This window comes from Panthera onca, chromosome D2 (assembly GCF_046562875.1).
Source record: "Panthera onca isolate mPanOnc1 chromosome D2, mPanOnc1 haplotype 2, whole genome shotgun sequence".
Taxonomy (NCBI): Eukaryota; Metazoa; Chordata; class Mammalia; order Carnivora; family Felidae; genus Panthera; species Panthera onca.
The window spans coordinates 70,006,561-70,032,467 of record NC_138349.1 but is presented as its reverse complement, the minus strand read 5'-3'; the positions used below and the strand labels follow the sequence as shown (position 1 = coordinate 70,032,467).

Here is a 25,907-nt window from a genome sequence, read left to right as displayed (position 1 = left end):
TAACAGTATTATTTATTTATTTATTATTTTTGAAATATAATTTATTGTCAAATTGGTTTCCATACAACACCCAGTGCTCATCCCAACAGGTGCCCTCTTCAATGCCCATCACCCACTTTCCCCTCTCCCCAACCCCCATCAACCCTCAGTTTGTTCTCAGTATTTAAGAGTCTCTTATGGTTTGTCTCCCTCCCTCTCTGTAACTTCTTTTTTTCCCCTTCCCCTCCTCCATGGTCTTCTGTTAAGTTTCTCAGGATTCACATATGAGTGAAAAAATATGGTATCTGTCTTTCTCTGCTTATAGCAGCACTTACAACAATAGCCAACTGATGGAAAGAGCCTAAATGTCCATCAACTGACGAATGGATGAAGAAGATGTGATTTATATACACAATGGAATACTACTTGGCAATGAGAAAGAATGAAATCTGGCCATTTGCAGCAACATGGATGGCACAGGAGTGATTTACTTTTCCATCTACCTCACTTGAAGTGACCTCCTGGGCAAAGCTTCCTTATTGGAAGGAATCTCTTCCTTTGTATCATTTTCTTCCTTCTGTGAAGATCAGATGATCCACTCAGGATATCAGGTCAGAGGGAAAAAGGAAAGTGTTTCCTAGACAGGGACGTTCTGGAAATTTTCAGCTGTCCTTTATATGGAGGACTACCAGACTTCAAGTACACAAATTTTTTTTCCCTACACAACTGCTGATTAAGCACCAGAGTTGTTATTACAGACAAAAAAAGTGGGGGGGGGGGTTCTAATTTTGGCAGGAGAGGATAAAGACTTAACCTCTTCAACAAAATGCTTATCAGGGAGTTTCAAACTCTTTTGTCAAGGACTTGTCTCCTCAACTGAAGAGGGCAGCCCTCCCTGCTTCTTCAGCAAATCTGCTGATATTTTCACTTGTTGATACATTTCCCCAAAATGCTGCACAATCATTTTTCCCTTAAACTGTCTCATGGAACTGCTTAGCATGTTTTTTCCTGAGTAAAGGATGACAAAACTGTGGCATGGAGACAAAAATGGATAAATCAATTGCTTTGAAGGAACTCTTCCTTGGCTTACTGCAGACCACTGTTCTATTTCGTCTCCATGAAAGCAGCTTCCCATAAAATCCAGTGAAAGTTGGACTGTAGATCAGCCAAACACTTAAGTAGCCTGCTCTGCTTCTAGAACTTGGCCTGTAAAAGAATGTCCCCACCACTAGTTTCGGGCAAATGGGATTTCAGTTATTGAGAGAAGGGTGCGTGTCTTCTTGGTAACATGAAGAGTTGTTGAGTCTGGTTCGCTCTCAGATTTACTCTCTGACAACGAGCCAGACCCCAGGTAGATGGATGAATGGGGTGGGTTGGGGCAGAGTGCCCACATGGACAACTTGAGTCCTCTGGGCCAAGCGACTGTCTTCAGTCACCGATCCCCAGATCCTTTGCCATGAGCCTTCCACTGCATCATAGAGTGAATCTGGAGATCATTGCTGGCTCCTACCTGTGGAATGCTCTGGAATGGGATGATCAATATGGAGCCATCTCTGAGTAGAAGACTTAAGAGCCATTCGTGGGTACACCATCTCTCTTTTCCCTCTGCTGTAAGACCAGCATGTGCCAGGGAGGGGCTGCTCCTTCGCCTTCAATCCTGGATTCCTGGCAACCTGGGGCAGGCTGAAGCTGAAGCCAACCCTTTTGGCTCTGACATGAATGAGAATTAAGCCTTGGATGTTAGAAGCCACTAAACTTCTAGAGGTATCTGCTAGGGAAGTGTAAGCTTAAGGTGACTGATCAAGAGGTTAAGTCCATGTATATAATCAAGAGTTGATTCATGGAAAATCTGGGCAGGCTCATGTTTTGGGGCTGTAATTGAGATAGCAGGGTGAAGGATGAGACATCCAGAGAGTGGGGAGGCTTTAGGGCAGCTTCAGGGTGCAAGAGAGTTGGAAAGAACTGGAGAGGAGAGGAAAGGAACATTTTTTCTAGGTTTTAAGTCAAATGGCTTTAAAGCTCTTTGAGAGAAAAGATTCTACCAGAAGCCTTTGCACAAAGGCTGCCGAGACTGAATTTCTAAAGACTCAGGTCAGGTCCTTGCAGCAGTTTCCAGTGAGAGGTGATGGGAGGCCAGAGGGAGGAAGAGGAGAGAAATGAAAAGAAATAACACAGGGAAGTCTTCAGGGCATCAGCAAAATCTTCATTCAGACGTCCGGTGAATATTTCTCATTTTATCTGGTATTGCCACTGGGGTAGGTGCTGTGTAGTTCAGGAAGTGCATGATTATCGAGGGAGGCATGTCAGAGTTTCATGCAGAAGCACAAATTGTTTTCTCCTAGTTTTTGTTGGAGAAAAAAAACAGGAGCAGGAGGCAATCCCCGCTGAAAGAAATCTCTACTTGCATTGGGGTATGTCATTTTTCCATGGGGCAACCAGAGGCTGCTGTGGAAAGCAACCCAGCCTCTCCTTAATATGCTCAAGGCTGCTAGCCTTGACAGAGAAGGCCCTAGCTGCTAGAATCACAACTGAGCAGATTCTCCCAATTGGTTGAAATCTTTTTTACACTATACTTATATGTTTGTTTGTTTCTGCAGAGAAGGGCAATTGATAAGAAAACCAGCTCATATTAGGCATTTAGTAAACAAAGAAAGGAAGAGTGATTTCCAGGTTCTCAGTTGTTCGAATAAGATCTCCAACATCAGTGTCCTTTACGCACCATTTTTTTGTAGTGTAACTTCTTTTCTTTAAGTTGTATTATTATTATTATTGTTGTTGTTATTTTTGAGAGAGAGCAAGTGGAGAAGAAGCAGAGAGAGAGAGAGAGAGAATTCCAAGCCCAATGTGAGGCTTGAACCCACAAAGAAAACTGTGAGATCATGACCTGAGCTGAAATCAAGAGTCAGATGCTCAACTGACTGAGTCACCCAGGTGCCTCTTGTAGTATAACTTCTTGGTTAAACAGGAGCTAATCTACTATTTTAAAATATAAAACAGTGTCAGTGGGGTGGCCCTGGTTGAAGGGAGGTAGAATCCAGAGCCCTACCCCCTGGGACTAGACACCCTTTCCCCACCTCCAACTCCCTCTAGCTGGCAACTTCCTCTGGGCATGGCGGGAAACCCATTGCCCACCCCTTCACCCACCCAGGGCTCCTGGGCCATGTGGCACCACTCTCAATGACCAAAGGTCCTCTATCCTAGACTTAATCCACTAGGAAAGTGAACTACAGATTCACACCTGTGGGAGGGGCGTTGAAAATCATCTAATCCAGCTCCCTGGCTTTATAGTCAAGGAGACTCAGGCCTGGAGCACTCTTGTCCTGGGAGACATGGTTAGATAATTATAGAACCTGGACAAAACATCAGGTCTCCCGGTGCCCATCCAACCACCTCATTTATTTTCCTGTATACCATGCTGCTTGCTTACATTTTAGAAAGATTAGAGGAAAACAGTACCAGCCAAAACAAAACAAAGGGGACTTCTTATTAAAACCCAGTTAATAGGTACGTATGGTTCTCTAGGATTATTCCTCGAGCAGTCTGGCTAGCCATTTTATTCTTTTGTGTATCTCAGACACTTCACATTCAACATGGAAATGGTAAACCCATAACCTCGGTGAGGCAGCAATTTGTCCCTCGTGGTTGCTTTTTAGCTCCGGGCTTCATACCTGGGGGTGGTGGGTGGAGGGATTTGATACTGAGAGACAGACAGGAAATCATCATGGAGAGGAAGGCTTATCATGGGCACAAGGGGTGTCCAGGGATCCCTCAGTGAAAGGAGCAACTTCCCCTTCTGGGTGCCCACAAGGTCTGGAAATCTCTTTCTACCACCTCCTATCACAGGCTTTTCTCCAGCAGTGAGCATGTCACAGGGGTTCATGGAACACTCAGGAAGTACAAAGACACATAACGTCCAGGCTTTTATCCTTTGCAAAGGCACAGGGGACCGCCAGAGGCCAGAGAGCAATCCAGCTTTGAGGATGCAGTCCTACCTTTTGTAGGAAGGTTCTATACTTCTCCAGCTAAACTCTGAGCAAGGGTGATGGAGTGTCTCTGCAGTCACCTGTCCCTGCTGACTCAGGGAGGAGACAAGCCTGACTCAGGCTAGTCTGGACTAGCTTGGGACATAGAGGTGGTGACATACAGAGCCCGGTGACTAGAGTGAAGCGCTCAGACAAATTGGGGCCAGGCCACTGGCTGAGGACCAGGGCCATGGACGTTAGTAATGGTCTCGCAATGCAGTTACGTGCGTGCAGGGTTTGAAGTTGATGTACATCTATAGCTTTCTATACTTACGGTTAACGTAATTGTTTAATAACCTACCGATAACTTATGCCATAGCATGAATTCAATTCTATTCACCTTATTATGTTGTCGCTTTGCAAATTCATGAGTTAAAAGAAATTGCTTCATGTGTGTTGGGAAATTAGAGCGACTGTTGCTTGGAACTGTGCCTGTTGCACAGGATCCAGAATCGTATCCTCGACCTCGGTCTCCACGAGCTTCCTGCGGGAGATGAACCCGGAGAACCGTTCCAGGCAAAAGAACACTTTGACCCTGGCCTCCGTTGCCATTCTCTGGAACTTTGCTGTATATCCCGCGGAGCAGTCCGGCTTCGACTTCAGGTCATGATCCCGCAGCTTGTGAGTTCAAGCCCCGCGTCCAGCTCTGTGCTGACAGCTCGGAGCCTGGAGCCTGCTTCCGATTCTGTGTCTCCCTCTCTACATATCTGGCCCACGTGGACTCCCCTGGGATTTCTTGTCTTCACCTCAGGGGTGTGGCTGACCATGGGCCCATGGCCTGACCCAGATCAGGAGCTGTGGCTGTCGGGGCATTGCTACACCTGCTGTGTGTCCCCCCGGGGCTTTTGGACGGAGAGCTCCCAGGACCTCCTAGCTGCTCTCACAAGTTCTCCCAGTGCCCAGGGTCCCCAGAGTCCTCCCTGCCGGGACACCTGCCACCTCTGGAACTCGCACACACCCTTTCAGACGGGGGAAGGGCCGAGGGCACTCCTCATGGGGATGTGCTGCAGGAGGGGGCCTCCTGTAAAGTCACCCGCCAAAGCTCCTGTTCTCATCTTCAGATTTCACTTTAGATAGGTGTCAGAGGTCAGCCCAGGCTGTTGGAATGAAGTCTGGTGGGTTGTTGACCTGGAGCAGAGCAGAAATGTCTTCTCCCCGCTTTTAGGCCTGGAGGATATTGTGGGTAAGTGCCAAAATGCATGTGATGGGATGAGCCCTGCCCCACCTCTGCCATCACCCGCCCTGTCACCTCAGTCTTCTGGAGGCAGAATGCGGTCCCTGACCCTCAGGCCGTCTGAGGGCCCGCAGCTCCAGCAGGAAGCTAGGCGCTGGTCTAGGGCCTGCCTTACCCAGCGGTGACTGGTGTCCTCCCATCTGACTTGATGGGGAGATGCCCCGGAGAGCACACAGGGATGGTCACCGAGGGAAGAGGGAGGAGCCCGGGGCGGGGGGGGCTCTAATGTGTCGCTTCTTATTAAAATCTCTCGAAGCCAGGGAACGTCCAAGGATGGAAGGCAACCCTGGGGATGGTGAAGCCTAGTGGTTCTCAAACTTAGTGCACCAGAATGATAGAGACTGTGTGTGAAGAGCTCAGTGTGAAATTTGGGCCCCGGGTGTTATGTGCTGGGAGCTGTCCCGTGGGGGAAGGTGACCCAGTGACCTGTTCGTCCGTCGTGCGTTGCTTCCTCAGGGAAGACTGGGCTGCGGCCAGGGATCTAATCATGCGAGTCCTGGACACGGAGGGAGTGACTTTGTGTAACAGGCTCTCTCTGGCCGGCTCAGGACACCCCGTTCTCCGAGCCCCAGCTCCGGCAGAGAGGCTCCGTGTTTATCCGGCCCTCACCTTTGAAAACTGCCAACACAAACGGGCGGACGGCTTGTTACCTGGGACACTTGATTAAGTAAAACCAGAGCTCTGTGCCCAGGGGAGCAGCTGGAGGACGGAAGGCTCTGGAGGGAAGGGTTATGTAAATACTGGCTGAATAATTGGGTTTGTGTGTTGATTAGATAAGGGCGGAGAAACTGAAGCCCGGTGAATAGCAATGAAGCTTCTAGGCTAGTAATGGCCTGATTTGAAAGTCTGAGGCAGGACCGCCTGGCACCACGGGGTGGAGGGGGTGGAGGGCGGATTTCCCTGATGGGTCTGTAGCGGCTGAGATAATGCCTGGTGACAAGGGGACAGAAGTTAATGCCTGGTGACAAGGGGACAGAAGTGCGGGACCTCGGAGTCTGCATGCCCCTTCACAAGCCAGTCCCCAGGCCTATCTGCTCGATGTCCTGTCCTCAGGGGAATTACGAGGACAATCAGACAGATGGGAGCGCTGCCCCTGGGAGGTTAAAATCCTATTGAGGCTGAAGTCAAATTTTGCAGGTTAACCAAATCCTATGTAAATATTTGTAAGCATCACAAATGTCATGAGCAGCCATTTGTCGGCTGGGGAGTCAGCCCTGGGGACGAAGAAACAGCCGGGGAACAGCATGCACTGCCTGTGAGCTGGGTTCTGTGTACTAGCTGTCTTTGGGGCTCTGGGACATAGATGGCCTCATCTTCACTTCATTGGAGGGGAAACTGAGGCCCAGGAAGCTTGAGTAAACTCGCAAGTGTCCACCCTAAGAAGAGGAGGAGCCAGGATTCGACACCATGTCTGCCTCAAGGCACCGCCCATGAGACAGGAGCCTGGGCCAGAAGGACAAAAGGGACCCTGTTGAGCAGGTAGGTCAGCTCCACTCCCGAAGGTTCTTCTCGTTCCTGACCTTCGATGACCTTTGAGTGGTTCTGAGTCAGACCAGGAGGGCCTGAAGTGTGTGTCTCCCGTCCCCCGAGTCCCCATGTTGAAGTCCTAATCTCCAGTACCTCAGACTGTGACAGGATTTGGAGACGGGTCCTTTAAACAGGGGGTTGGGTTACAACGAGCTTATTAGGGTGGGTGCTAATCCACCGTGACGGTGGTCCTCCTAGAAAGAGGAGAGGGACACCCAGGTGGCTGAGTTGAGCGTCCGGGTGACAGTCGGTTGAGCGTCCGACTTCGGCTCAGGTCATGAGGTCACGGGTCGTGGATTCAGGCTCCGCGTCAGGCTCTGCGCTGACGGCTCAGAGCCTGGGGCCTGCTTTGAATTCTGTGTGTCCCTCTCTCTCTCAAAAATAAATAACTAAACAATCAAAAAAAAAAAAAAAAAAAGAGGAGATTAGGAGTACACAAGCAGAGGGAAGGCCGCGTGGAGACACGGGGAGAAGATGGTCTTCTGCACGGCAAGGAGCGAGACCTCAGCAGGAACCGACCCTGCCGACAGCTTGATCTCGGCCTTGCAGCCTCCAGAAGTGTGAGAAGATACATTCCTGTGGTTTAAGCCCCGCGGTCTGTGGTACTTTGTTACGCGGACCCAGCAGACTAATACAGGCAGAGGGCTTTGATCAGGGCTGCCCGAAGGCCTCTCTCTCCTCTGCTCTGCTCCAGATGCTTTTAAAAAAAAAAAAATTTTTTTTTTTTAACGTTTATTTATTTTTGAGACAGAGAGAGACAGAGCATGAACGGGGGAGGGGCAGAGAGAGAGGGAGACACAGAATCGGAAGCAGGCTCCAGGCTCTGAGCCCTCAGCCCAGAGCCCGACGCGGGGCTCGAACTCACGGACCGCGAGATCGTGACCCGAGCTGAAGTCGGACGCTTAACCAACTGAGCCACCCAGGCGCCCCCATTTATTTTTGAGAGACAGAGAGAGACAGAGCATGAACGGGGGAGGGTCAGAGAGAGGGAGACACAGAATCTGAAACAGGCTCCAGGCTCTGAGCGGTCAGCACAGAGCCTGACGCGGGGCTCGAACTCATGGACCGCGAGATCATGACCTGGGCCGAAGTCGGACTCTTAACCGACTGAGCCACCTGGGCGCCCCCCTTTGCTACACATGCTTAAATCACACCAGTTGTGATTCCCACAGAGAACCATTAGCAAATTCAAGACTAGGTGGTTTGGGATGTAAGGATGATGGGAATTCACAGGCGTGAAAAGCTTCTTGGAACTGGAGTCATCAGAGGAGGCTTTATAAAGAATGGAAAGTGGCTGGTCCTTGAAGAATGAGGAGGATGGAGATAAAGAAAGGAGAAGAGAGAGGCCCCCAGGTGGGCGTTCCTGCCTATTTTCAACAAAAAGTAGGCAGAGGCCTTGTTCCAGAGCCCTAGGGGTCTGTGCTATGACTTCCCTCTTGTGGATCTCCTAACCCCCGCCGCCCCCCACCCCGGTCACAATTTTTAATCCATCAAAGATAACTCCAGCATCAAGGAATCTTCCGGGATCTGGTGAGTTATATGGTCCAAGCAGCCTGAACCTGCTGCAGGGGTTCCTTCTTGCTCAGTGACCCACTCAAGACTGGGAGCCTTCTGCGTCACCTGACAAATGGGTCAGAGAAGTGTTCCCATGTGCTATGTTTGCGTCCTCTAAAACCTGAAGCGCCCTCCCTACCAAGCACTGTTCCTCCTTTGTTAGTGCAAGTTGCAACAATTTGTCCTCTACTGTGGACAGTATTTGCAGGAGTATTGGCTTTGGAAAATTTTCTTTGTCACCCGGTCTCCATATTTCCCCACTCTAACTAGGGGAGCATTAATAGCTTGATCTCAGGTCTTCGCAGGTCTTCCTTGGTAGGGTAAAGCCGCTCTAACCGTCTTACCTCCTTGAGCTAACTGACCCTTTCCTCGATCGTGTGAAAAGGAAATTGGTATCATTGCCTCCTTCTATGTAGATTTTCTTTATGTCAAATCATCAAAGAGGCATCTCAATAAACTCTTGGGACTGGCTCCAGGCGTCCTTGTCTGAACACTGAGTCCCAACTCGCGTGTCAGATAAATTCTCCCTTACCCAGCCTATGCCTCCTCACTCCACATTATCCTCAACATTGTTCCCACATGCTTCCCAGTTTTTGACAGTACTGATGATCCAGGACTGCAATTCCTTTGGTATGTAAACTTTATCCTGGAACATGGGCTATATTTTCCCATTTAGGTGACTTTTGTCCTGGAATCAATCAGGGTAGCTGGGAGCAAATCTAGAGGAGAACAAGTATCATCATGCAAGTCATGTGCTTCAGGAAGGTCTTTTGCTGCTCAATTTCCAGGCAAAGGAATATTGTTTTCTAGGGAGGAGATTTGGGCTGCCTCTGATGGTTCACTGGATTCAGGACAGTCTAAAGGCTCCAAATTCTCAGTCCCATCCATTCAAATAATCTTGTTACAGATCTCAGAGTCCCACTTTTATTTATTTTTTCTCATCGGGGTCTTGACTTTGACCTAGAACACCTACCCAGACTCTGGATTCAGTCTCCTCTGTAACCATTATGGCTCTGCTGTGTTTACAGTTTGATCCCGAGCCTGATTTTCAGCCTAGCCTGCCCTGTGACTGCCGGAGGCTAGAGTCTCCTTAAGGCCACCGTATTTGAGTTGGCAGATGACTGCCCTGAGCTTATTATTTCCTCTTATTAAAAAGGTTTTCAATGCAGCTACAGTCAACTTCCTCCACGTACCATTCTAGCATCTAGTACCAAGACAATAGCTTGTCTTCTACTTGTCCCTCATTCCAGTTACCCACAGATAAAAGCATTCAGTCTTTCACCATTAAGTGTGATATTAGTTGTAGGAGTTTTTTGTAGATAACCTTTACCAGGTTGGAAATACCCATCCATTCCTAGTTTATGAAGAGTTATCATCAGGAATGGATGTTGGATTTTTGTCAAATGCTTTTTCCAATGTCAACTGAGATCATATAGGGTTTTCTATTTTTGGTCATTTTCCGTATTATTGGATTTTATGTGTTAAAATTTTGTTTATAATTTCTTTTTTTTAATTTTTTAAAACATTTATTTATTATTGAGAGAGAGAGAGACAGAGCATGAGCAGGGGAGGGGCTGAGAGACGGGGAGACACAGAATCCGAGGAAGGTGCCAGGCTCTGAGCTGTCAGCACGGAGCCCTGGCAGGGCTCGAACTCACAAACAGCGGGATCATGACCTGAGCCGAGGTTGGACGCTTAACCGACAGAGCCACCCAGGCACCCCAAACTTTGTTTATAATTTCTAATTCTATGTTTATGAAAGGCAGTGATCTGTAGATTTCTCTTCTTGTAATGCCTGTGTCTGGTTTTATTTTCAGGATAATAGCTGTCCTAGAATGCACTGGGAAGTAGTCTCTTCGATTTTCTGAAAGAACTTGTGTAAGATTTGGTATTATTTCTTTATTAAATGTTTGGTAGAAGTTACTACTGAAGTTATCTGGGCCTGGAGATTTCTTTGTGAGAAGGCTTTTACCTACAAATGCAATTTATTTGATAGTAATGGGACTATTCAGCATAATTAGTTTTCCTTGAGTGAGATTTGGTAGTTTGTGTATTTCAAAGAATTTATCCATTTCGTGTTAGTGTTCAAATTTATCGGCATAAAGTTGTTAACAAAATGTCGACATTTGAATATCTGTAGAATTTGTAGAGATAGTCCCTGTCTCATTTCTGGTAATAGTAAATGGCGTCTTCCTTCCCTTTTGCTTGATCTGTTGAGCTAGAGTTTTGTCAGTTTTATTGTCCTCTCAAAGAAACAGCTTTTATTTCATCGATTTTCACTATTATTTTTCTGTTTTCTGTTTTGTTGATTTCTACTGTAATTTATGTTGTTCTATCCTGTCTTTAGTTTTGGTTTTATCTGATTTTCTTTCCCCCTAGTTTTTAAAGTTTAAAGCTATGGCCATTGATTTGAGACCTTTCTTCCCTTCTGATTAAGGCATTTAGTGCTATTTCTAAATATTACTCTGGTAGCATCCCACAAATTTTGAAGTGCCATGTTTTCATTTCCATTCCGTTTTAAGTAATTTATAAGTATCTATTTGATTTCTTCTTGACATGTGGGTTATTCAAAAGTATAATTTTTAGTTTCTAAATATTTGGGGATTTTCCAGAGATCTTACTATGATTGTTTGCCAGTTTAATTCCATTCTGGGAATAGAACATATAATGTGCGATTCGAATCCTTCTCCAATTTATTGAGGCTTCTTTTATGGCCCAGATCTCTCTTGATAACTGTACTTAAAAGAATTTTTATTCTTGTTGAGTGTTCTATAAATATCAATTATCTCGAGTTGGGTGATAATGTTTTTCAAGTCCTTATATCCTAGTGATTTTGTCTGCTTGTTCTATCTATTTTGGGAAGAAGAATACTAAAATCTTTGGTTATAATTGCAGACTTGTTTATTTCTCCTTGTACCTCTTTTGAGTTTTTGCAATACTATCATGTGTTTTGAAGCTCTGTTATTAGGTACATAAATGTTTAAGATTGTTATGTCTTTTTGATAAATTGATCCCTTTATGCTTGGGAAATGACCTTCTTTATTCCTGGTAATTTCCCTGAAGCCTATTTTGTCTGATATTAATTTAATCATTTCAACTTTCATTTGACCAGTATTAGAATGCTATATATTTTTATATTTTTTTCTTTTAACTGACTTACGTCTTTAAAGAATGTTCCTGTAAGTTGTATATGTAGTTGGGTCTTACTTTTTTTTTTTTTTTTTAATTTTTTTTTAACGTTTATTTATTTTTGAGACAGAGAGAGACAGAGCATGAACAGGGGAGGGGCAGAGAGAGAGGGAGACACAGAATCCAAAACAGGCTCCAGGCTCTGAGCTGTCAGCACAGAGCCCGACACGGGGCTCGAACTCACGGACCGTGAGATCATGACCTGAGCCGAAGTCGGACGCTTAACCGACCAAGCCACCCAGGCGCCCCTGGGTCTTACTTTTTTATTCAATCTGACAATCTCTGCCTTTTAATTGGGATGTTTGGACCATTACATGTAATTTTATTTTTTATATATATGATTTATTTTTTTTAAATGTCTATTTATTTTTGAGACAGAGAGAGCAAGCACAAGCAGGGAAGGGACAGAGAGAGAGAGGAGGACAGAAGATCTGAAGGAGGCTCTACACTGTTAGCAGAGAGCCTGATGTGGCCCTCGAACTCAGGAACTTTGAGACTGTGATGTGAATCAAAGTTGAACAGTCAACCAACTGAGCCACAGAGATACCCCTATACATACGATATATCTATCTATACATATTTTTTAATTAAAAATTTTTTAACTGCTTTTATTTATTTTTGAGAGAGAGAGTGCACAAGCTGGGGAGGGGCAGAGAGAGAGGGAGACATAGACTCTGAAACAGACTGCAGGCTCTGAGCTATCAGCACAGAGCCCTACATGGGGCTCGAACTTGTGAACTGTGAGATCGTGACCTAGTCTGAAGTTAGATGCTCAACCAACTGAGACACCCAGGCATATTTTTATATTTTTATAAAGTGTAAGTCTATCGTTTTGCTGTTTTCTATTTGTCCCATCTGTTCTATATTTCTTTTTTCTATTTTGATTTCTTTTAGATTAATTGAATATTTTTTGTAATTCCATTTTAACTCTTCTGTTGGCTTATTACCTATAACTTTTTAAGTTGTTGCCTTAAAGTTTATAACATATATCTTCAACTTATTATAGCCTACCGTCATGTGATATTATACGATTTTATGTGCAGTATAAATACACTACAATAACATATTTTCATCCCCCGACACAGACTCTATGCTATTGTTGTCATATATTTTATATTTTACTAATACATGTAAGTAAGTGCTAAAATACATTGCATCTTTCATGTTTAAGTGGTTACTTAGATTTTAGAGAGATTCAAAATAGAAGAAATGATCTTATATATTTACTCATGTAGTTGCCATTTTCAGTGCTATTTTTTTTTTTTTTTTTTTTTTTGGTATAGATGTGTATGTCCATGTTATATCAAAAAAAAGAAACAAAACAAAACAAACAAAAACTTGACCTCGTATAGAATTTCACATAATAGATTCACATAATAAAATATACTCCTAAAATATAGACTAAAGAGAAACGACATCAGAAAAGGGAGAGAAGGAGTAAGAGTATGTGTATAGAAATTTCAAAAAGAGAGTCAGTTCAGACCTCATTAAGAAAGTACCTTTTGAGTAATACCTAAGGGAAGTAAGCCAGGTGGATATCTGGATGGAGAATATTCCAAGTGCTAAGGCCTTGAGGCGTGTGTAGGCTGAATAATGGCCTCTCAAAAATGTCCGCGCCCTAATCCCAGAAAACGGAAAATGCTACATTAATGGCAAAAGAGTCTTAGTGGATGTGACTAAGTTTATAATTCTGAGACGGAGAGATTATCCTGAATTATCCAGGTGGGCCCAATGTGATCACAAGAGCCTTTGCAAGAGGAAGGAAAGAGGGTCAGTCTGTGAAGGAGGTGTGAGAACATCGCGCCACTGGTTTTGAAGATGACAGAAAGGGCCATGCGCCAAGGAATGCCGGCGGCCTCTAGAACTTGGCCTAGGCAAGGAAATGGATTCTCCCCTACAACCTTCAGGAGGAACTTGGCTCTGGTAACTTTTTGATTTAGCCCAGCGAGAACGATTTAGATTTTTGACCTCCAGAGCTGTAGGACAAACTTTTGTTATTTCAAGCCACTAAGTTTGTGGTAATTTGTTACACAGAAATAGTAAACTCGTATAAGGCATGATCATGCTTGATGTGTTTGAGAGGTAAGGAGTGGAGAGGTCATCTGAGGTCCTTGCAGGACGTTATAGGGACTTTGGTTTTTACTGAGTGAGGTGATTTGACTTATGTATTTTTTTTAATATATATATATATATTAATTTTTTTACCGTTTATTAATTTTTGAGACAGAGACAGAGCATGAACGGGGGGAGGGTCAGAGAGAGAAGGAGACACAGAATCTGAAACAGGCTCCAGGCTCTGAGCTGTCAGCACACAGCCCGACGCGGGGCTCGAACTCACGGACTGCGAGATCATGACCTGAGCCGAAGTCGGACGCTTAACCGACTGAGCCACCCAGGTGCCCCAATATATATATTTTTAAGTTTATTTATTTGTTTGAGAGAGACAGACACAGTGTGAGTGGGGGAGGGGCAGAGAGAGAGGGAAAGAGAGAATCCCAAGCAGGCTCTGCCCCTGTCAGCGCAGAGCCTGATGTGGGACTCGAGCTCACGAACCATGAGATCGTGACCTGAGCTGAAACCAAGAGTCGAATGCTCAACTGACTAGGCCACCCAGGCGCCCCTGATTTGACTTATGCTTTAACAAGATCGCTCTGGCTGTTGTGTGGAGAATGGGGGCAGAGGTGGCAGTGATAAAGGCAGAGCAGGGAGGCCACAGAGGAGGCCATTGCAGTAACCCAGGTACGAGGTGATGGGGGCCTGGTAAGCAAATTAACCCCTTGGCCCTTGTGACTGCCCCTGTGTTTTTCCTGAGTGTACTTCCCAGCACCCAATCCTCCTCCTTGATGACCATGATCTTTTTTTTTACCTTTATGCACACCTCCAAGTGCTTCTTAGTTGGCAGTCTTTTGTTATGTGCCTTGGCATCCTTCCCACAGTCCCTGATGAAGCTTACACGGGAGCTGCCGCTTCCTTCTCATGAACTGGTTGCTGGCGATGACTCCTTCTAATCATGATTATTGTCTTTTTCCAGCCTCTACTGAATCTGAATCTAAACCTCTAGATCTGTTGCCTCTGTATATTGTCTTCTTCTGTACTTTCCGATCGATCTTCAGTGGGCTTTAGACGGTTAAAAATGTATCTGGGGGAAAGTTTATATTTGACTTCAAACAAAACAGTGTAACCATTAACTATTAACTAACGGCAAGTATTTACGTGGGTCTTACTAGGCTTCAGGCTCTATTTAATATTATGTATTCATACCACATCACATAATTCTCACAAATCTAGGAGGGAGGTGCTATTTTCACCCCTTATCACAGGTGGGGAAACTGAGCTATTGAGTTTGAGAATTTCCTCTAGATCCCATAACTACTAAATGGCGGAGCTGGGACCTGAACCCAGAAAGTCCTGCACCAGCGTCCGTGCTCTCGAGTACCACCTGACACTGCCCTTCAAAAGGAGCCGAATTTTATATCACCAAGTAAAAGAATTTTCTTTCCTTTCAGCTGTTGCTGACATTGAGTCTTCAGTGAATAGGAGCATCATCATCTCTCAGTGGAAGAAGCAGGCGAGAGAGAGAGAGAGAGAGAGAGAGAGAGAGAGAAGAGAATGTTTTTATAATATGGGTCTTGGCCAGATAATAGAAGGGATGTTCCAAGGCGTCTGTCTCTGTGAGTATGGGTCTTGCAATGGAGCACACAAGAAATTTGGGTTTCATGTGAAAGGGTCAACACCCTCACTGCTTTCTACTCAAACACACATCCCATAGATAGCAGTTGGCAATTAGCTGATTGATTGATTTCAAGGGATTTTAAAAAAAAAAAATTTTTTTTAACATTTATTTATTTTTGAGACAGAGAGAGACAGAGCATGAACGGGGGAGGGGCAGAGAGAGAGGGAGACACAGAATCGGAAGGAGGCTCCAGGCTCTGAGCTGTCAGCCCAGAGCCCGACGCGGGGCTTGAACTCACGGACCGCGAGATCGTGACCTGAGCTGAAGTCGGACGCTCAACCGACTCAGCCACCCAGGTGCCCCACAAGGGATTTTTTTTTAATATGAAATTTATTGTCAAAGTGGTTTCCATACAACACCCAGTGCTCATCCCCACAGGTGCCCTCCTCAATGCCCATCACCCCCCCTCCCCTCCCTCCCACCCCCCATCAACCCTCAGATTATTCTCGGTCTTTAAGAGTCTTTTATGGTTTGGCTCCCTCCCTCTCTAACTTTTTTTTTTCCTTCCCCTCCCCCATGGTCTTCTGTTAAGTTTCTCAGGATCCACATAAGAGTGAAAACATATGGTATCTGTCTTTCTCTGTATGGCCTTTTGTATAGAAGGATTTTTTTTTTTTTTTAAAGTCCTTCAAAAGTCACAGGCTTAGACCCCTTCTCAAAAGTGAGGAAAATGCATGCTGTTATGGGCTGACTTGTGTCCCTCCAAAACGATGTTTGAGTCCTAACCCTCAGTACCTTCGAATGTGAATTTGTTTGGAGAGAGTCTTTACAGAGGCAACCAAGTTAACATGAGGCCATTAGGGTGGCCTAATCCAATATGTCTGGCATCCACATAGAGAGGGGAAATCTGGACACAGACAAACACAAGGAGAGCAAGCACCATGTGAAGATATGGCAGAGATTGAGGTGAAGCTTCTACAAGATAAATAACACCAAAGTTTGCCAGCAAACTACCAGAAGGTAAGGGAGAGGCCTGGAACAAATCTTACAGCCCTCTGAAGGAAGCAACCCCTGTCAACACCTGGGTCTGGGACTTCCAGCCTCCAGAGCTGTGAGACAATAGATTTCTGTTGTTTAAGCCACCCCGTCTGTGGTACTTTGTTACGACAGCCCCAGCAGACTCATGCACGTGCAGACAGGTCTTACTGCAAAAATATCCCTGTGTTCTTAGTCTCTTCTATTTTCTCTCTTCTCTCTTGTTTTCATTTCTCCTCTTACTCACGTGTTCTCTGATGCTTGTGGTCTCTCTGTGCCCTCCCTCCCCCCTGCCCCCCAAGTCTCTCTCTCTTCATCCTTGGAGATTGTCTGCTTCAGGTGGTTCTAGGACCCAGGGGACATGGCTGACATCTTAGGGGCCAGTGACGTATTAGAAACTGTCTGGCTCCACCCCTGAATTCCTCAGCTCGGTTAACACATTGCCTGGCTTTAAAGAAATGCATTCAGGAGGGCACTTGCTGGGATGAGCACTCGGTGTTATATGTAAGTGATAAATCACTAAATTCTACTCCCGAAACCCAATGTTAACTAACTTGAATTTAAATAATCCTAAAAAAAAGAAATGCAACAAAGGCAGAGGTCAACCCTGCCGCTGGGCCAGGACAAGTTTTGAAGGGTAAACCCAGCCCTTCTGGTTTGCTGAGCCACGGTCTGACTTCGAAGTGTATTATTGGAAGATATTTTGAACCCTCTCATGATGCAGTGGGGGCACTGTGCACCCCACTGTGCCCTCTGTCATCTCTCCCACTGAATCAGGGCTAGTGAGGCAACATGCCAGGCCTTTTGTGACCTCTTACCTCCAGATTCCCAGGGAGGGCAGTAGATGTGGACCCTGGAGTCTACCTGCCTTTAAGCCTGACTCTATCACTTCTCTTGGCTTCCTCACCTGTGAAATGGGGACAACAGTCGACCTCACAGGGTTGTTCTGTGCACTGACATGAGATGGGTAAGTCACGTAGAATGTGGCCCGGAAGACAGGAACTGTTCAAAGAAAAACACGTGCCCTGTTCTTCTCCCCAGCCCTAAAGTGGGGAAGGACACGTTTGCCCCTGACTTTCCGCAACAGAAAGGGCAACGAAGTGACTATGTCCCCAGAGGAGCTGAAAGGGGAGGGCAGCCTTTCGTGTAGCCAACCTCTGTCCCTAGTGGCAGGGCAGTTAACAGACACTGACTGGCAGAAACTTCTTTAGAATGTGAGGGGTATGCTACCATGGATCAAGTTCCTCTGAAGGTTGATTGATGGTGGTGACCAAGACCTTGCTGTGCAAGTGCTGGCCTTCACCATGGAACCGGCCCTGGGCTGACGGCTGTCTCCCTGCCCAGTGCCTGGAATGCTGCAAGGAAGGGCCCACATTGGCCTCTGTCAACCTGGGGCTATTTATTAGAACTAGGGGCCGATAGGAAGAGCCTCGTTCTGAGCCTCAAAGATGTTGCTTAGACCCTCTCTCTCCCCACTATTTCTCTGACCTTACTTGGAGGCAAGTTCCCTTCCCATCCCATTTCAGGTGTAATTTTAGGTTTATTTCGATTCTGGCAAGGTGTAGTGATTTACGATAAAGATTTCTTTCATTGCTGGCACGCTTCTGCATAGTAAACATTTATTGGACCTGCCTAGAGCAGGTGCACCAGTCAGTTGCTCTGGGTGTTTGGGAGGAAGGCTGGGTGGTTATTTGGAGGGGTTAGAAACGTATGTGCTCAAAAACACCATCTCTAAATCAAGACAGAAACTGAAGCTACATTTTGAGCACAGGTTTTTTTCCTTCCCCCTAGAGAGTGGAGAAAGGCAAAGTCATTCTTGGGTTGTGTCGTTGATTTTGGATTTTATGGCTTGAGCGTGACTAGTGTAAACTTTGCTACTCAGAGTAGGTTTTCCTACGAAAGCCTAACAGTGAGTGTTCTCATGAACGCTCTTGTCACATTCCCCAGCCCCAACTAGCCACGGGCTCTGATGTCTCTGGGACCTCACTGACCTTCCAACCATAGGCTCAGCCCCTTCAAGTTTCTGAGCCACTCCCATTAGCAGATGGACTCTAAGTCTCCGTAGCAGTCCGAGGTCTCATCTGCTTGTGGAAACTCTGACCTCACACATGGTCTCAGGACCACGGGCTCCCCTAAATGCAGGGTTCTGTCCCGACTCCTTCATTTGCAATCTCCATAGAGAGCAGCAACCAACGTTTTCTGAGCCTTCGTTGCATGTAGGACATTGATGGCTACAAAGAGGGAGGCTGTCCCCAAGGCGTGCCATTCTAGCTGGGGAGATAGAAATGGAAGATTCTAACACAAGGTAATAAAAGAGAGGTAAGAACAGAATACCACAGGAGCCTTCCGCAGGGACCCCTAACCTAGACTGGGTAAAGGAGACTAATCTAGGGAAGATTTCCCAAAGGAAGTAGAATACTCCCACCCCACGCCTGGGACTGGAGCCCTGATTTTAAACCTCTGCTGCATATGGCTGGGTTCTGCTCTAGGTCAGAGTCCACCTGAACCTAGGACACCCCATCGCTGCCCTTAAGTATCGCATTACCTGAGGACTCCTGGTGCCTTATCTGCCCCATGTACCAAAACCCCAGCCACAGTCACCAGCTGGGCCCCACATGGGTTCCCCACACTCAGTCATTTCTTTGGGATCCAGTCCCAGACGGTGATTTGCACTCTATTTGGGGGCGGGGGAGAGGTCTTTCCCTAGTAACCCGGCTGAGATCCTTGCTGTCCTTCTGAGCTAATCTGAGTGAAGGCAAGATCTTTGGTGGATAGTACATTGACTTCCATTCTCAGTACAGCCAAAGAATTCTGCCCTTGACCTTCAGTGAGCTGGTTTTGGGTTACCTTGTGTACCCTTCAAAGTGCCACACACAAGTGGCGCCTGGGCGGCTCAGTCAGTTAAGCGTCTGACTTCGGCTCAGGTCATGATCTCGCGGTTCGTGAGTTTGAGCCCCGCGTGGGGCTCTGTGCTGACAGCTCCGAGCCTGGAGCCTATAGCCTGCTACGGATTCTGTGTCTCCCTCTCTCTGCCCCTCCCCTGCTCGCACTTTCTCTCTCTCAAAAACAAATAAACATTAAAAAAAAAAAAAAACCAACAACAACCAAGTGCCACACACAAGAGGCAAAGCCAGATTCTCAGGGAACAGAAAGGAAAGGAGCTGAGTAGTGGAGGGGCAGCCTTTTCCTCTTTGGAAAGTCATGAAGACTCAGCCTGTCTGCTGGATTATATCTGAGTTCATTAGCATCAGAATAAAAATAAAAATAACATTAGCTTCATTATTCATGAGCCCCTGGATTATATCTGAGTTTATGCTAATAAACCCAGAAACTCAGATATAATCCAGGGGCTCATGAATAATGAAGACACTGCTATTACTTGGAAAACGCCAAGGACTTAGAGTCTCTCTCCCAGGAACCAGGGACCCACATCATTTGTGACATTTCCCTGAGGCTCAATTCTTTCTCTAAATTCTTCCCCAGACTGACTCTCAATCTGCCCAACTCAGTTGGAAATGTAATCCTGGCCTGCCTTGCAGTATTTTTTCCGTTTATAAACTTTGTCTCTGCAAGTAGACGGTCAAGGCCTTGAGGCCCAGAGCTGTGTCACACTTCTTTTGATCACCCCCCCACCCCCGACCCTGCCACCCCTTCCCTAGAGCTTTGCCAGACTCCGTTTAAATGCTCGCTACACACAGGCCTGGAATGATGAAGGTCATCTGTTATTTTAACATTTGTTTTTGAAGTGGTATATTTTTGAGCCACCTTTTAGGTAGACAGGTTTTGAAGCTTATGTGAGAGATCTGGGCCATCCAAAGGGGCGTGTGTACTTTTCCTTCACGTCTTGATGTTCAAGTGAGCTTTTAGAAATTGCTAGAAGGCAAATTAGGAGCAGACTCAAGGGACCAGCCATCCCTGGGAACTGTAAATGGTGGCCTAACCCCTGAGGAATGTGTGTACAGAATAAGAATGGGGGTGAAACAGAGTGGGCTGGAATGAAGGGTGGGGTCCTCTTCTCATCCCTGCATGAGCACCACACTCTCTGGGACAGGAGATGGTTGGTAGCCTTCCCTGTTAGGCCAAGTGACGCCAGGCTGAATCCAGTGTCTCAGCAAGAGATGGTTTCATTTGTCTGCAAAGAGATGGGAACGTGAAGGGGCGCCTGGGTGGCTCAGTCAGTTGAGCGTCCGACTTCGGCTCAGGTCATGATCTCACCACTCGTGAGTTCAAGCCCCGCGTCGGGCTCTGGGCTGACAACTCAGAGCCTGGAGCCTGCTTCCGATCCTGTGGCTCCCTCTCTCTCTGCCCCTCCCCTACTCTCACTTTGTCTCCCTCTGTCTCTCAAAAATAAATAAATGTAAGAAAAAAAAAAAAAAAGATGGGAACGTGAGAGGTTGAAGAAGTTGACTTAGGTGGGGTTTCAACAACCAACGATGCACAGCCTTTTATCTCTACCCCGTTGTGCTAAGTCCCCTGGGTCTCCTGCCTGGATCTCCCAGCTTGATCCACCATTGGACCTATTTGTCTATTGATTCGGACACCAACCAGTATGCTGGGATTCAATTCTGGCACTAACTACACGGAGTTAGAGCAGACCCCATAAATCAAAGGGTGTGGCCCACAATAAGACTGTTCTCATTTCTGACTGACTAGCTGCAAATCTGGGAGGTTCCCACGATCCCCCTCAGGTTTGATAACTCACTAGAGTGGTTCAAAGAACGCAGGAAAGTGCCATGCTACGGTTACCGTTTTATTGTAAAGGATGCAAGTCAGAAACAGCCAAATGAAGAGGTACGTACGGCAAGTTCTGGAGGGTTGCAGACGCAGAGCTTCTGTGTTCTGTCTCTGTGGAATCAAGGCACGTCACCTTCCCAGCACAGTGACGTGTTCCCCAACCAGAAGTCTCCACCAAGCTTCAGTGTCCAGAGTTTGTTTTGAGATTTCTTTATAACGGCATGGTTGATCGAACTATTGGCCATGTGACATGCGGCTTAACATTGGCCATGTGACATGTGGCTCAACCATCAGCCCCCCACCCTTCCCTGGAGGTTGGGAGGTCAGGCTGATGCCAGTGGCCTTAACTCGCTAATCAATCACATGGTCGGTCTTTCCAGCACGATCAGAGCACCCTGAAACTAACCTGGGGCCCACGTGAGTCAGCTCATTAGCATAAACTCAGATACAATCCAGGGGCTCGTGAATAACGAAGACACTCCTATTACTTGGGAAACTCCGAGGACCTAGAGTCTCTCTCCCAGGAACCAGGGACAGAGGCCAGTCAGATTCTTTATTGTATGATACTAGCTTTTAGCCTTCTGGTTTTATTTTCCAGATTCTGACTCATGTGTTGGCTGTGAGCTTGAGGAAGTCATGACATTCTCTATAGAAGGGAACTGGAGCGATCCCTCAACTCAGCACAGATAACATTCTGATAACAGGAGCTTCAAGATCACTGGAAACAAAACACTGCTGTTCACTTGTGCGGTCTGGCCCTTGCAGGTTGGTGCCGCTCTGTCCCTCAGGGGCTTCCTACTGGGCCCCAGGTTCACGGAGAACTTCATTAGAACACGGCCGGCTGCCGTGGCAGAGGGGGGAGAAAGAGCGTCTCCAATCAGGCGTGGGCCCTTATTATGCCTTCTCACTTCCATCCCTTTTCATTGGCCAAAAGACGGGCTTCTGTCGAGGGATGACCGTGACCCAATCTGAGATTTAGGGAAACAAATTACTGTCCAGGTGATAGAAGGCCAAGGCAGAGACAGGAGGAAAGGAGGGGAGGGGTGTCAGAGGCCGTGGGGATCAGTCACATGAGGAGGCAAGGGCAAGGAGGGACCCAGGGGGTTCCTGAGGGGTCTAGCTTGGGAAACGTGGGGGCAGTGGCACCCAGGAGGTCAGGAGAAGCCGACAGAATGTTCTCTGCCTTTGCAGGATGGTGCTGGAGGCAGCATCTGGGCTTCCAGCCAGCGGGGGAATATAGGGAAAAGAGACGTTTCTTCTTCTCATAAACAATCAACCCATCAATAAGCAGGCGGCCCTCTTAACCTGAACTCCCTGTGTTAACCGAAAGCCAGGAGGACTTTGACCATGCAGGCTCCGTTGCATAACTCGTTTCAATGGGCTATTGTTTTCCTGCCTGGATTTTTTCCATGATGGAAATGATTCGTGTGCCATGCTGGGCAGGAGATCATATGTAAATGCTTCCTGGGTTTGATCTCCATACGGGGCATGAATTAATGCTTGTGCGAAGGCACAGAGTAGGTAGTAAATGGATTTAATTAACTTCAAGTATTTGAGCCATCATGGTGGGCAGTGGTGACCTAAGGTGTGGGTACCTGCTGCTTTCCAGCTTGGTCAGCACCCGCAATTGCCACATTTCGTGCTTAAACCACTCAAAGGAGTTTGATGGTGGAAAAGCCAGGGTGGAGGTAGGGAAGTCAGGCCGGGAGCCAGGTGTCTTTAATGTGTTTCTGCTTTTGCTGTGAACCTGGGCAAGTTGTGACATGTTCTAAAGATTTACCCAACTGTTCAAGGACAGTGATGGGGTGAGGGGGGTGGGAAGTTTGTAGAGAGCTCCCGAGAGGAATTCTAGATGCCAAGCCACCTTCCAGAAAGAAGAAGAGGTTCGCTTTCCCTCTCCGCCACGGGAGTGAACAGGGACCCTGCGGTTTGCAAAGGAGCCTCTACAGCCTTCCCCTTGCCCTCCGCCAACCACAGTGGACTCTGTCTTTGCCAGCTGCCTTCCTGAGCTCTTCCGTTGTGGAGTCAGGGCCAGGCGGGGAGAGAAAGGACTGGAGACTCCTGGAGGCACGTGCTGAGGAATGGCCGTGGCAGGAGAGTCAGAAATTTCCCGACGGGAGAGAATCCGTAGTGGAGGTGAAATGAAGGAAGCAGACAAGGAAAGACAGCTGTCCACTGGGGACTGGGAGGGGAAGGGCTTTGCAAGGAGGGGTGGCGGGGAGGGGGCAGGGTGAGAGAAAAGTTACGGAGGGTCAGTGGGAGAGAAAGGAAAAAGAGGACTTCAGAAAAGTCTCCTGTGCATGAAACGCCACCCCCCGACGTCATCTTGAAATCTAAGTATGAATTGACTTGATCTTTCATTGAAAATTCTAGTGAAATTGTTCTTTCCTGGAATCTGCATGTGGGGCTTGGGGGCTCCCCGGAATCTGAGCTCCTCTGTGGCTTGGGTCACTGTGGGAGCTCACTGCTAGCCGGAGACGCCCCGCCTGGAAGGGCAGGGGTCTGCGCCTGGGCTTTACCCAGAGGCCTGCTGGGCAGGGCTGGTGGCCTCCTGGGGCCTCAGCTTACCCAGCTACAAAACTAAAGGGCTCTGCCCACTCCCTCCTTGACTCTAGCTTCTCTTTGAAAGCCCCTCAGGGGCAGGCCCCTGTCTACACTTCTGTGCAAGGGCGGGCACTCACTGCAGGTCTGTGGAGCAGGGAGGAAGGTGTAGGCATCCAGGGCGGTCCCTTCTTCAGCACCGGAATCTTTTGGCCACGTTTCCTTTCCTTTCCTTTCTTTTACTTTTATTTGCGAAGATGCGGCTGGTCGGTCAGCTTCCTCCTGTGTCCTCCCCACCCGCAAACACTGGAAAGCTAAGCCCGCACCTCGCAGATCCTCTGCGCGCAGGTTCTGGACGGGACGCGGGTTCTGCATGGGACGCAGGCTCTGCCGGCCAAGGGCACCGGAGGAAACTACTTCGCGGTGGAGTCATGTGGGGAGACAGAGGCAGGGCGGGAGTGCTTTTAGAGGAAGCACTGTGGCTTGATGGCCGGCAAGCTCCTGATCGTGGCAGGGGAGCGGGGATGGGTCGTTTGTCACCTGGTCCTGTGGTGTGGCTTGGGGAGTTGAACCTGAGACCCAGCCTGGCCTGCGTGAGCTGTCCCACAGATTCTGTGAGCCTTTTGTTCCCTTACAGGCCGTCCTGTTCTGCTTTCAGACAGATGAGGTTCCCTGCAGCCGAGTCCTGCCTGACTCCCAAGAGAACCCTGGTCCGAAAGGCAGCTGTGAGGAGCCTGGCCCGCATTCAGGGGCGACTTCGTGTTGCGATCCCGGCCACCATGTCACAGGGACTGATGTGGCTGGCTGGGTCCTTGACCTTCTGCTGTATGCCTTACTTCTCTTCCCCTCTGGAACCCGGTTGCTCACGTCCAACCCGGAAGGGGCAGTGGCTGAGATGGAAGGGGAAGAAAACCTGAGAGGGGACACTGTACCTCTGGGCTCTGTGCATGGGTAAGGAGTTTCTCCAGACGCGGGCTTTCTCTGCTTCTGCTGCTCTGATCCCTCTCCTGCCCAGAGCTAAGGCATTGTCACTGTCTCTGGTGTATTTTTAGCTATCCTGTTCCTTGAAAGCCTTTCCGATTTCTCTGACGTTGATTTTCCAGAACAATCCAAGGGTGGGTCGATGCTTTTATGTTTCTAATTTTCCATGCTTTGTTTACTATAAGAGCAAACATACATGTTACAAAGGCTGTTTGTACGTTTGGATAATTAACTTCTCCTAGTGGTTAAGGCGGAGGGCGGAGAGGGCACCAGGTGGAGAAAGAGGGAGGAGGCTTTAGAGTTAGACCCGGCAGCTTTGAATCCGGGCTCACCACTCATTAGCTGTGTGGCCTTGGAGAAGCAACTAAACCTCTCTGAGCTTCAGTTTCCTCCTCTGGAGATTGGTAATAGGAACAGTCTCCAGCTCACTGCGCTGTTAGAAATTGAAATAAGATAATGAATCTATAACGATTTGGTTGGTTCATGATACTTATTAAGGGCTCTTTATAAAACTCTTATTGTAGTTCGCCTCAGTGTTTTCGTCTGTAAAAGGGACAAATAGTAAAACACCATGAACAAAATAATACAGAACTGGCTCTAGAGCAAGGAAGTTTGTAAGAAGCAAACCCAGTGGGCCTTGTCCCTTAAGGCTTACTGGCCTGACAGAGGGTAAGAGGAGATCTGAGTGGTTTAGGGGAGCCGCTGAGGAAGGTAAGAGCCAGGCTCATTTAAAGGGATGTGGGGAGGGGCGCTTGGATGGCTCAGTCGGTTAAGCGTCCGACTTCGGCTCAGGTCACGATCTCACGGTCCGCGGGTTCGAGCCCCGCGTCGGGCTCTGGGCTGATGGCTCAGAGCCTGGAGCCTGCTTCAGATTCTGTGTTTCCCTCTCTCTCTGTCCCTCCCCCGTTCAGGCTGTGTCTCTCTCTGTCTGAAAAATAAATAAACGTTAAAAAAAATAAATAAAAAAAAAAATAAAGGGACGTGGGGAGGACGAGCCTCTGTCTCTTTCCTTGCCTTGTACTGGGATTGATGTCCTCTCACCATGCACAGACCTCCACAAAAGGGCCAGCAACAAGCAGGTCTAGGACTCTCAGGGTAGGTTTTCTTTCTGTTGAACATTTACATATGGAGTCTTCCTTGGGATAGAGGACTTCTGGGCCATGAAGAGGGGCTCATCATCAGGCTAGAAGCAATCTCATAGGGTCGAAGTTGGGTATAATAAGTTCTCCTTGGTTCATCAGAAGAAAGGAGAATCCGCTTTGCCTAAATGATTACGTAGCCCCCGAAACACTAAAGGTTGGGGGATCCTTCAAAGTTTTGTACGCCAGGCCTCCGAGAACAAAACTATGGAGAGGTATAGAAGGGGGGAGGAACTACATGTTTGTCCCTCAAACTCTCTTCCACAAATGTTTCCTCAACTTCTGGATCTACAATCACT

The 25,907-nt window shown here is 47.4% G+C and overlaps 1 long non-coding RNA gene across 2 annotated transcripts; it reads left to right on the top strand.

Moving 5' to 3' along the window:
* Window positions 1-4,520: 4,520 nt before the first annotated feature.
* On the top strand, window positions 4,521-25,354 carry LOC132685429 (uncharacterized). Of its 2 annotated transcripts, XR_009613087.3 has the most exons (5): window positions 4,521-4,622; window positions 5,075-5,184; window positions 15,012-15,176; window positions 21,546-21,712; window positions 24,126-25,354. It is a non-coding gene; the product is annotated as an uncharacterized LOC132685429 (long non-coding RNA). The 2 variants fall into 2 exon arrangements; XR_009613088.3 differs by lacking the exons at window positions 4,521-4,622; window positions 5,075-5,184 and adding an exon at window positions 6,337-6,714 and having other exon boundaries at window positions 24,126-25,352.
* The last annotated feature ends 553 nt before the right edge of the window (window positions 25,355-25,907 follow it).